A 9,425-nucleotide genomic window follows, 5' to 3' on the forward strand; every position below is an offset into this window, starting at 1 on the left:
AGTTGCCCCGAAGAGGCGGCAAAGAAGGAAGGAAGCCCCGCTGACTGTGAAGAGATGGCGGTTGATCCAGTTGGTCTGGGGAAACCCTCCAGAAACCAACAGGAGTAAGGCTAGCATCATTCCAGACTCTAGCCCAAGCTATAAGCAGCTGAAACCAAAAAGCACTAAATTAAGCTTGATTGTAAACAACATGTGTGGAACTGGGTAAGAATATTGAATCCCTTTCTTCTACCTGATAGATCTCCTGGAAAAAACAAACCAAGAAAACAAAAATCCTCCAAAAGTGAGAGGAGGGGGATTTTTGCTCCACCCTCCTTCACACGGAAGCAGCAAATTAAATCTATAAGGGGGAAAGAAACATATTAAAATAAAATAAATATAAGAGTTAAAGCTGGATGAGTGTGAAATTGGTGGAAAAAGTTAAGATTTTCCTGGCAAAAGATTATTAATGAAAATAAAAGACAATTGCCTGTGTAGAGGGGCTGGCTGAAAGGCTTTGCAGGATCCTGCCTGTGGAGAGTGTTTGGTTCAACAACCCACACCTGATTCTCCAAAGACTATCACTGGGGCCCCCTGGCTCCAGCTTATATCAATTCAAGGGGACGGAGATTTCTCACTAAAAGGGGTGCTCCCGTCACTCACATTTTCGATGAGGGTTAACTAAGCCATTATCTTACTTAAATCCAGTATCTGGGCTTGCATCGTTGTTAACCAATTATCATCCTCCCTCGCCTTTCCCATTCCTGGGCCTAAGGGCCTTCCTACCGGTAACTCGGCTGTCGCCTCCTTAGCCTCCTCCATTACCTCAGCTGCCCTCACTCTCCTTATAAGCTCGTGATACCCCCAAACATTCCCTCTAGCTTCGACCTTTATTTGGCTCCAGACAGGGTCCAAAGTCAAAGCACCCCGGGATAGTTGTTCTATCCTGGATTATAAATACTTATTGAACTATAACTTTACAGCTGTTTGCAGAGAAAGGAAAACTTTGATTTTTGGCTATCATGGAACATCAGAGGTCTGCAGAAAAAACATATCAAGAAAAGACAAATACTTTCCAGGAGGAAATGTATGTTATGTTACAATTAATACAAATCACAATGACTTCAAATCACGAGGAAAACAAAAATAATTTTGAAAATTTAAATGAACATATGCTCAATTTAACTTCACAACAAACAAACTCTCAGAAAACAACAATTGAGAGTGAACAAGTAAAGCAGATAATTGAGCATAAACCAGAGGAAAGAGGCTTAAAGTTGAAATTTAATAATGGAAGGAACTATGATTTAACCCAGGTGGAGGAAAAACTTGCAGAAAATATTGGACATGGAAAAGACAACATATATTTCAAGATTGCAAAATAAGTGTAAGGACAAGAGAAAAGATTCAGTAAAATGGATTACAGAGCTGTCAGGAAAACTACGAGAACTGGAGAGACAAAAAATGATAAGAGAAGCTATGAGAGAAAGAAAGAAAAAGATTTTCAAGGAATATGATGGGGTGAAGCATCCCCACAACAACACCTTACTTGATTCATCTCTCATACCTACAACAATATTTACAAAACTATGGGAAGATCCTTTGGTCCAATGGAGCACACTGATTAGGAAAGATGCTTGGCAAAAAAAGGCTAAAATTAAAATTAAGAAAATAGATGATGGGACTTATCAGATGGAATATTTAAAGATTAAGCACTTGTTTGAATATGGTTAAAGAAACAAAATGTTGGATTTAAATGAATTTTGGTTTAAGAGGGATAGGCTTTTTAAGCAATATAGTCTTTGTTTATGATATGAGAAATATAAAAATGTTGGGATGATTTATATGCAAGAAATGTTTTAGAAACTTCAGGATAATGGATTTTGAGAAAAATTTAATAAGAATGTTTTGAATAGTTTTAAAAGATTAGCTGTGGATTTATTAGACAGAATACTTAAAGATATTGGTTTGAATATGTTTAAAAAGAATAAAAACAATTTGGACATAAATGTATTTTAGCTTAAGAGGGACATGTTTTTCAAGTATTTTACTTCTCTCTTTTTTTTCTTAGTTTTTGTTTTTGTTTTAAGATATGAGAAGTGTAAAAGTGTTGGGATGGCTTGTATGAGGAAAAAGACTTAAATATTTAAGTGCAGGGCTTTTTTTTTTTTGTCATAGAGAACACCAGAACAGAGTGCCGGCACTTTTTCCCGACAGATTTTCCAAGTTGCGTTCTTTTCCTATTGTTTCCCTTCCTATCCTCGTATGTTTTTGAAAATGCCCCACTGGCGGTACAGTGTGAGCAGGGTCCCCTCCGGCGCTGTCTGCCTCCTCTAGGAGGAACTAGGAGGTGCCGGAGCACCACAGCCAGAGCATGGCTTGAATAGCTAAGTCAGACCCAGTGGTGTGGAAGCCAATGGTGGTGGTGGGAGACATATAAACATGGAGGCCATCTTTCCCGAGAGGTGAGTGAGCCTTTTGCCTTCCCTTACAGAAGGTGGGATGTGTGTGAGGTTAAAACGAGGCGAAGCGAGAGGAAAGAAAGGCGGCTGGCATGGAAGCTTGCCTGACAGCGAAACTTTGCTGTTTTGGTTCCTTGGGTAGTTCAAAGGCTGGGATGTCTACAAAAATCTCTTTTTTAGTCTTTTATACTTTATATTCAAACTGCAGAGGGGAAGAATATGAATAAAGCCAATGTGATTTGGAGGTATTGTTATGATTAATAATATATATTAATTATGTATTGGTCAAATGTAAAGATAGACCTACAGTTTAAGGTTTAATCAGATCTATTAAATTGGGCTTAACTTATTGATTTGTGCATAAAGGTCATGTAAAGGTGAATAATGTAGACAAGCTAAAAACCTATTGTTGAAAGTAATAAATAGGTCTATATGGAATGTTAAAAATGAAAATTATCAGTTTAAGCAAGAGAGCAGATACAAAGAGGAAGAGAGGAAGTATTAAATATTGAAATAAAAAGAAATTTTGATTACTACTTAAAAACACTGAAAATTAGCAAAAAGGAAGGATATCATATTGTATCCTTAATTTGTTGACATAGAGCAGACACGTCAAACACAAGGCCCGGGGGCCAGATCCGGCCCACAAAGTGGTTTCATGTGGCCCGCGAAGCCATCCTGGAAACAGTGAGGGAACGGCCTCCACTGCCTTGGCCCTGGCCCAGAGACCCTCCTTCTGCCAGAGACCCTCAGATCTGTCCCACTCCTGCCCAGGCCCCCATAGGCACCCTTGATGCAAACGATGTAGAGCTGGTCATGCCCACCCAGTAGGCCATACACACTCTAGCCACGCCCACCCAGTAGGCCACGCCCACCCTGTCCATACCCACCTGGCCCCCTGAGGGCAACCACAATGCTGATGCGGCCCTCAATGAAATTGAATTTGACATCCCTGACATAGAGGGTAAGACGTTAAGTAAACGGCATGTGTATTTTGAATATTAGATTTTGTGAGGAATGGTGATAGATGAATTGGGAGTATACTAAAAATCTTGGGAACGATAAATATCAAACGTTAAATCTAAATGTTAGTGGAAATTAAAATTGAAAAATCTATTAGGTCATTGATTGTCTAAAAGATTGTATGTTAAAACAATTAGAATGTGTGTAAACTAAAAACTATGGATATATGTAAGAAACTTATTTTCCATGTGATTGATAGGATAAAACTTGTCTTTAAATCTACAAATAGACAGTATACAGTATATGAAGGGAAAAAGAGAGGAAATGTTTATGGTAGCAATTTGAAATCTGTACTAATGATATCTGTATGTAATTGGATTACTACTACCCAGCCACCACATTGCTTTTCAAATATGTGAATGTAATATTAGAAAATCAATAAATTTTGTTAAAAAAGCCAAAAAAGTAATGTGTTCACTGACAAAGTTTCAACTTTAATTTCTTTCAAGTCATTATCCATATTAAACTCCAAATGTAAATTTTTCCACCTTGTTTGACAACTTTTTAAAAATAATTCAAACTTACAAGCAACCAAATTTTGTTTTATTGGGCCAATTTCATTCCACATAGAAAGCTGACATTTCCACTCATTAAACTAAATGGGTATGCCAATGGTAAATGTCCCAAAAGATTAATAAAATGCCTTCTTGTAATTTAAAGCCACACAGTGCATGGTAACATTAATAGTATTAACTTACCTTGAACAAAATCCTAGTCTTTTAGATACACTAAAAATTGAAGGGTTTTTTTGTTCAACTACAACGGATTGTTTGCTGTTTGTTCAACTACTTGTAGGGTAGGCAAGGCGGGTTGTATAACGTGTGTGAGTTCCGGCACCTTTTCTTTTTTACAAAAAAAGCACTGCTTAAGTGTAATTAACTCTAAGAAAATCTTAACAGGGAAAAATGTCTTTTGGGGAAAATAAATTTAAATGAGAACTTTAAAAACTGAATCTATGACAAGGTTACTTGTAGAAATACTAGAAAAATGTCTATATTCAATTGTTATCTATTAAAATTACTAAGAAATGTACTAATTTAAGGTTGATAAAAGAATATTATTGGAAGAAGAGAAAATCAAGGAAAGCTATTATATTTATTTATTTATTTATTATTGGGACTTATATGCCGCCCTATCTCCCGAAGGACTCAGGGCGGCTAACAACAATAACATACAATAAATACAGAAGTTAAGATAAAATTAAAATTAATGGTCCCTGTACAATAAATTAAAATTAAAATAAATTAAAAATTAGAGTTAAAAATTAAAAACATAATTAAAATCCCTGTCAGTCCAGGTCAGCCAGGTGGAAAAGGAGTGTTTTGAGGCCGCGGCGAAAGGACTGGAGATCTGGGGCCATCCAAAGCTCAGGGGGGAGCTGGTTCCATAGGGCTGGCGCTCCCACAGAGAAGGCTCTCCCCCTGGGGGTCACCAGCCGACATTGTCTAGCCGACGGTATCCTGAGGATGCCTTCTCTGTGTGAGCGTACTGGGCGATGGGAATTCATTCCCGGCAGCAGATGGTCCTGCAAGTATCCCGGGCCTAAGCCATGTAGGGCTTTAAAGGTAAGTACCAGCACCTTAAATCTCACCCGGAGGGCAACCGGTAACCAATGCAGCTCACACAGGAGGGGTGTAATATGGGAGTATCGAGGTGCACCCATCACTACCCATGCAGCCGTACTCTGCACCAGCTGAAGCCTCCGGGTGGTCTTCAAGGGCAGAGAGCATTGCAGTAATCTAGAGAGCATTGCAGTAGAGAGCATTGCAGTAATCATTGCAGTAGAGAGCATTGCAGTAATCTATACGGGAGGTAACAAGTGCGTGGGTGACTGTACATAGGGCATCTCGGTCCAGAAAGGGGCGCAACTGGCGTACCAGGCAAATCTGGGCAAATGCCCCCCTAGCCACGACTCCAATATGATCTTCAAAACTGAGTCGTGAATCCAGGAGGACGCCTAGATTGCGTGCTCTATCAACGGGAGGTAACATCTCTCCTCCTATAACCAAAGATGGAACCTCTTGGACTAAACGAGATGCTGGTACTTAAAGCCACTCAGTCTTGGCCGGGTTGAGCCGGAGCCTGTTCTTTCCCATCCAAATCTGTACCGCTTCCAGGCAACGGGACATCACATCGAGGGCATCACTGGGTTGGTTCGGGGTGGAGATGAAAAGCTAGGTATCGTCAGCATATTGATGATACCTCACCCCGAAGCCACGGATGATCTCTCCCAGCGGCTTCATATAGATGTTGAACAGGAGAGGCGAGAGTACCGACCCCTGAGGCACCCCACAACTAAGGGGCCTAGGGGTTGACCTCTGCCCCCCTGCCAACACCGTCTGTGAACGGCCCGAGAGGTAGGAGAACCACCACAGAACGGTGCCTCCCACTCCCAACTCCTCAAGATGACGCAGCAAGATACCGTGGTCGATGGTATCAAAAGCTGCTGAGAGATCTAATAGGACCAGGACAGAGGAATAACCCCTATCTCGGGCCCACCAGAGATCATTCACCAGCGTGACCAATGCCGTCTCCGTGCTATACCCAGGCCTGAAACCCGATTGGTACGGATCCAGATACTCAGTTTCCTCCAGAACCAAAGGGAGCTGCCGTGCCACCATGCTCTCAACGACATTCGCAAGAAAGCGAAGGTTAATTTAATTTAATTTAATTTAATAACATTTATATACCGCCCTTCTCCCTGAGGACTCAGGGCGGTTCACAGGGCAGAATAAAATAACCAATACAAACATTAAAAACAGATTAAACAATTGCCCTAGTTAAAAACAATATGATACAACGCTAAAAACCCCCAGAAAAATTAAAAAACAAAAAATAAAACAACCCCAACACTCCCCCTCAGGCTAGGCCGGCTTGTACAAACAAAAATGTCTTGAGATCGCGGCGAAAGGAGCGAAGATCGGGCGCCATCCGGAGCTCTACCGGTAGCTGATTCCACAGCTCCGGAGCGCCCACAGAGAAGGATCTCCCCCTGGGGGCCACCAATCGACATTCTCTGATCGGTGGCACCCTGAGGAGGCCCTCTCTGTGGGAACGCACAGGGCGCAGGGAGCTTGATGCCGGCAGCAGATGTTCCCTGAGGTACTCCGGCCCCATGCCATGGAGTGCTTTGAATACAGTTACCAGTACCTTGAATCTCACCCGGAAGACAACTGGCAACCAATGCAGCTCACGGAGCAGAGGTGTAACGTGGGAGTATCGGGAGACTCCCAACACCACTCTCGCGGCTGCATTCTGTACCAGTTGAAGCTTCCGAGTGGTCCTCAAGGGCAGCCCCATGTAGAGAGCGTTGCAGTAGTCCAGACGAGAGGACACGAGCGCATGAGTGACCGTGCACAGATCATCCCGGCTAAGATAGGGCCGCAACTGACGCACCAGGCGAACCTGTGCAAAGGCCCCCCTAGTCACGGCTCCTATATGATCTTCCAAGGTGAGCCGTGAATCTAGGAGGACCCCCAAGTTGCGAGCCCTATCTACGGGGGGTAATAATTCACCCCCCATAGTTAGAGGTGGAATGTCCGAATAAACCCGGGATGAAGATATGCAAAGCCACTCAGTCTTGTCGGGGTTGAGCTGGAGTCTGTTCCTCCCCATCCAGACCCGAACCGCCTCCAGGCAACGGGACATCACGTCGAGGGCATCACTGGGGTGGTTTGGGGTCGAAAAGAAAAGTTGGGTATCATCAGCGTACTGATGATACCCAACTCCAAAGCCACGAATGATCTCACCCAGCGGCTTCATATAGATGTTGAACAGGAGAGGCGAGAGGACCGACCCCTGAGGAACTCCACAAATGAGAGACCTCGCGGTCGACCTCTGCCCCCCTGCCAACACCGACTGCGAACGTCCCAAGAGATAGGAGGAGAACCACCGTAAAACTGTGCCTCCCACTCCCAATCCCCTGAGACGCCGCAGCAAGATACCATGGTCGATGGTATCGAAAGCCGCCGAGAGGTCTAATAGGACTAGGACAGAGGAATGCCCCCTGTCCCGAGCCCTCCAGAGATCATTCACCAGCGCGACCAATGCCGTCTCCGTGCTGTGCCCGGGCCTGAAACCCGATTGGTACGGGTCTAGATAATCCGCTTCATCCAGGACCAGAGGGAGCTGATGCGCCACCACACTCTCAACAACCTTCGCAAGAAAGCGAAGGTTGGAGACAGGACGAAAGTTATTCAATACAGCAGGGTCCAGGGCAGGCTTCTTGAGGAGAGGCCTCACCACCGCCTCCTTCAAGACGGCGGGGAAGATACCCTCACTCAAAGAAGCCGATATAACTGCCTGGAACCAGCTGCGTGTCCTCTCCCGGGCTGCATAAACCAGCCAGGAAGGGCACGGGTCCAATAAACATGTGGTGGTGCTCAGCCTCCCCATGATCCTGTCCACTTCCTCCGGAGTCACAGAATCAAACTCCTCCCAGATGATATCGACAAGACCACCCGTGTCCTGATCGTCAGACTCTGCCCAGTCAGAGTCCAGACCGGTCCGAATCCGAGCGATTTTGTCCGACAGATGTTGGTTAAACTCCTCGGCACGGCCCTGCAAGGGATCCTCCCTCACCTCCTGATTTAGGAGGGAGCGAGTCACCCTAAACAGGGCGGCCGGGCGATTATCTGCGGACGCGATAAGGGTGGCGAAGTGGTTAGACCTCGCCTCCCTTATCGCAGCGAGATAAGACCTAATGTAGGCTCTTAGTCGCAATCGGTCGGATTCGGATCGGCTGGACCTCCAACCGCTCTCTAGGCCCCGTCTCCGACGCTTCATCTCCCGAAGCTCCGCAGAGAACCATGGAGCTCGACGGGATCTGCACCGGGTCAGGGGCCGCAGGGGTACAACTCGATCAAGAGCCTCAGTGGCCGTCCTTTCCCAGGCTTCCACTAAGGCATCTGCCGAGCTGTGAGCAAGGGAGGCAGGTGGGGACCCCAGAGCTGTCTGGAACCTCTGGGGATCCATTAAGCGTCTGGGGCGGTACCATTTAATTGGTTCCAAACACCCACGGCGGGGGGTGGCAAAACGGAAGACCAGTCGCAGGAGATGATGATCGGTCCATGACAGGGGCATAATAATTGGAGAGCCCCCACCAAGATCATCTAACCACTGTCCAGATAAAAAAACTAGGTCAAGGGTGTGGCCTCCCTCATGAGTCGGTCCCGAAATTACCTGCGTCAGGTCCATGGCCGTCATGGAAGCCATGAACTCCCGGGCCAACTCAGATGATCCTCCCAGCGATGGTAGGTTGAAATCCCCCAAAACTATAAGTTTCGGGAACTCAACCACCAGCGCAGAGAGGACATCGAGCAGCTCAGGCAGGGCTGCTGCTGCATGACTAGGCGAAAGGTACACCAGCAGCAAGCCCAACTGCGCACCAGGGCCGCATCTCAAAAAGAGAGACTCACACCCGACTATCTGAGGAACAGTGGCCTCCCGCGGACACAAGGTCTCCCTCATAACAACAGCCACACCCCCACCCCTACCCTGAGCCCGAGGCCGGTGCAGCACCCGGAAACCTGGTGGGCAAAGATCAACCAGAGGAATCCCGCCCTCTGGGCCCAACCAAGTCTCCGTGATGCAAGCCAGGTCCGCCTGCTCACCCTCGACCAGATCACGAACGAGAGGAGCCTTATTAGCGACGGACCTGGCGTTCAAATACACCAGCCGGAGCTCAGGGGGCTGCACACCCTCACTCCCGGGACCTTGGGGTAGAGCCAGAGGGTCGGAGTGCCTCACCGCTTGTAAGTAGCGGAGAGGCCTTCCCTGAGATCGATACGGCCCTCTGCTCCTCCATCTGCTGCCATTCCCTGATGTCGTGGGAATAGGTAGCCCCACGACCAGCCCTGGAGCCCCGGAGGTGACCGACCCCCGCTCCTCCCCCCAGCGATCTCCATCGGCCCTAGCCAGAACAGCGGTAGTTGGATAGCCCCCCTTATCCAAACAACCAAA

This window comes from Vipera ursinii (genome assembly GCF_947247035.1).
Source record: "Vipera ursinii genome assembly, chromosome: 3".
Classification (NCBI taxonomy): Eukaryota; Metazoa; Chordata; class Lepidosauria; order Squamata; family Viperidae; genus Vipera; species Vipera ursinii.